Here is a 3,574-nt window from a genome sequence, read left to right on the forward strand (position 1 = left end):
TGGGATAGATGTAGATAAACAACGCCCCCCCCTAGAAACGTATATGAGGTTTTCTCCTCATACGGCTCGAGAAAATGATTCGAATTTCTGTCGATAATAATAGAAATTAGACTATGACGTGCATTAATTTCCTTACAGAAAAAACAAATTTCATTTATACTCATGACTCAAGTGGGCTAATTTTGCCTGACAAACTTCGAAGGCAAAATCCTTCCAAAATTTTTGAGTCGTCTTTAAACTCTTTTCTTTGTCTCATTTCGAACGAATTGACTTTTATTCCTTATTCTAATCCAACTCTGTTGTTGAGACAATTGAAAATTGTGTTTACTTGTTCTGGAATCCTTTATCTTTGATTTGTGAAATCCTTGGGTTTAGACATTACTTCGGGAATTCCTATTTTTTTCTTTCAAAAGAGTAGCAACATACCCTTTTTTCTTATTTCCTTCGATAAAGCATTTATCTCTTCTATAGAAATCTAATAAGAGGGATTGATTCTGATATACTTTTATTGGACTTTCTTCTTATTTTAACCTTTCGATTTATTTCTATATTAAGGATAGACTGACAAAGTTGGCCTAATTTATTAGTTTTCACTAACCCTAGATTCTTTCCCTTGATAAAAAAAATTCTGTCCTCTCGAGCTCCATCGTGTACTATGTTACTTAAACCCAGCGCAAATTTGGTTCGGAACGAATAGAACAGGCTATGTCGAGCCAAGAGCATTTTCATTACTATGGAAAATGATGGATAGCAAAATCCACAATCGATCATGTCCTTCAAGTCGCACGTTGCTTTCTACCACATCGTTTTAAACGAAGTTTTACCATAACAAACATTCCTCTTTTCATTGCAAAGTGGTATAGAGAATTGATCCAATATGGATGGAATCATGAATAGTCATTGGTTTAGTTTTTTTATACTAATTAAAACTTGCTATCTATGGAGCAATATGGATAAAAGAAAGTAAGTATTTATCCGGGAAGCCTCCGCCAAGATCCAATTTATTTAAACCCATATTAAAATTCTATCATATGAATGAAACATAGTTTGAAAAAGACGACTAAACAAGTTTGCTTAAAACTTATTTATTCTTAAATTTCCACCCTCAACGGATGGCTCGAGATGATCAATCTTGAAGTGAGAAAAGAAGGATTGACTCTTCCTCAATAAATAAACTATCAACCTCCAAAAAAGTTTAATTAATTTAATTACTAGAATTAGAATTCTAGTAGTAATATATTTTTTCAGTACCAAAAACAATTAACTATAATAACTAAATAAACTATTCCAATGAAAAGATTGAAAGTTTTTGGTAGTTATAGAATTCTCGTACTTCTTCAACTCGAATACCAAAAGGAAGAAAAAAATATGACTAAGTGATTTTATAGTAGAGGCATATCCTGAATGTGCTTGATAGATCCCATTTTTTCATGAAAATAAAGATAGTCAATTTGACTGGACTTAAGACTTTATTATGTTTTCTGAGAAAGAATAAGATATCATTATTCTCTTTAATAAACTTTTGTCTCGTACGGAATACTATATGATTTCACCGTTTGTTTCATCAGAAACAATCTGGGACGGAAGGATTCGAACCTCCGAGTAACGGGACCAAAACCCGCTGCCTTACCACTTGGCCACGCCCCATTTCGGGTTTTATGCGACACTAATAAACACTAGTATGTTTATTTGTTATTCGTCAATACCATTTCAATTACATAAAAAAGGAGGGATATTCTCTTGCTAGTATTCTACACATGCGGATAATATAGAATCAAAAAAATGCATTGATCATTACATGGAATTCTATTAAGATATTATATGAAAGTCGAATTTATTCCACTCTCATTTGAGAGTGCGAATACAAGGAGGTATTTTGTGTTTGGGAAAGTCCGAAGAAAAAAGATTTTGAATCTGCCTTTTCCTTCTTTCCCTTAAAAAAATAACTCAAGAAAAATCCAATTATTTACTCTACAAGAATGAAATGCTTGTTATGCCTAATATACTTAGTTTAACCTGTATCTGTTTTAATTCTGTTCTTTATCCTACTAGTTTTTTCTTTGCCAAATTACCCGAAGCTTATGCTATTTTCAATCCAATCGTGGATATTATGCCTGTTATACCTCTATTCTTTTTTCTATTAGCCTTTGTTTGGCAAGCTGCTGTAAGTTTTCGATGAAATCTTTAGTACTCTGTATGCCAAATTGAATGATGTGTTCATTCCAAAAAAATTTTAAAATGGGTAAAAGCCGAGAAGTTTTATATTTTTATATTATGAACCTTCGATTCTAAAATTTAAATTCTTCTACATTGAATGGGTAGCTACAGCAATAAATTTGGATCAGCCTTTCTACTCCCCTGCACCTAGGTTGAGCAGGTACCTAAAGGTACCTACACAATACCTAACCACCTAACCCTATTTTTGCTATTGATAAGAGTGCTTATTATAAAAGAATTCTTGCAATTTTTTTCAAGAATTCTTTTTTGCATTTTTAGGTATAAAAAAAAACCATCCTAGTGGATCCGTGTGGTAAGGAAAAACTGGTAATCTATTCCTTAAAAAAAAATCTTGGAGATTATGTAATGCTTACTCTCAAACTTTTTGTTTATACAGTAGTGATATTCTTTGTTTCACTCTTTATCTTTGGATTCTTATCTAATGACCCAGGACGGAATCCTGGACGCGAGGAGTAAAAATTCAGTTTTTTTTTTTCTTATTGGATTTGTTTCGTACATTTATCTATGAGAAAATCCGGGGGTCAGAATTCTTTCCAATTCGAAAGTCCCAAATGATCCAAGGGAGCGGAAAGAGAGGGATTCGAACCCTCGGTACAAAAAAATTGTACAACGGATTAGCAATCCGCCGCTTTAGTCCACTCAGCCATCTCTCCACGTTCCAAAGCGAAAGGTTTCCGTGATATGATATAGGCAAGAAATAAGAAATAACGGTTGCAAAAAACCCCTTTTTTTTCTTTCAAAAGTCTATAAAAATTATATTGCCAATTCCATTTTAATTATATTCTTTTTTCTTAATGTTAATAAAAAAAGAAGAAAATTCTTGTTTTTTCTTTCTAAAAATCGATATTGGCCGAGAGACAATCAAATAGATTTTCTCTTTAGCGGGCATTTCCATATAGGACTTGTTATAATTATAATAAAACAAGCAGGTTATATAAAAAAAACGCTTTTTTTGTCGATTATTTATCAAGAAAGCAAAAAGGGTTCTTATCAAATCCACCATAAAATTGGAAAGAAGCATAAAGTAAGTAGACCTGACTCCTTTAATGATGCCTCTATCCGCTATTCTGATATATAAATTCGATGTAGATGAAATTGTATAAGCGAATTTTTTTTATTTCCTTAGACTTAGACCGCGCAAGACAAGAATTTTTCGCTATTTACGATTTCATATTCTTGTTACTAGATGTTCTATAGGAATAAGAAGAAATCGCAACTCCTTTGCGCTACACATAAAATTGGATTTCGAAGGTCCATTTTTTTTTTTCAGAATCCTCTATTATTTTAGTTCTTCCACCCATGCAATAGAGAGGGAATGGGAAAAGAAGGGTTACTT

The 3,574-nt window shown here is 32.4% G+C and overlaps 1 non-coding gene across 1 annotated transcript; it reads right to left on the reverse strand.

Moving 5' to 3' along the window:
- Positions 1 to 2,803: 2,803 nt before the first annotated feature.
- TRNAS-GCU (transfer RNA serine (anticodon GCU)) lies at positions 2,804 to 2,891 on the reverse strand. Its single transcript has one exon. It is a non-coding gene; the product is annotated as a tRNA-Ser (tRNA).
- Between the last annotated feature and the right edge of the window lie 683 nt (positions 2,892 to 3,574).

The sequence above is a fragment of the Triticum urartu genome, unplaced genomic scaffold, assembly GCF_056163025.1.
Source record: "Triticum urartu cultivar PI428250 unplaced genomic scaffold, HENAU_Tu73 scaffold2, whole genome shotgun sequence".
Classification (NCBI taxonomy): domain Eukaryota; kingdom Viridiplantae; phylum Streptophyta; class Magnoliopsida; order Poales; family Poaceae; genus Triticum; species Triticum urartu.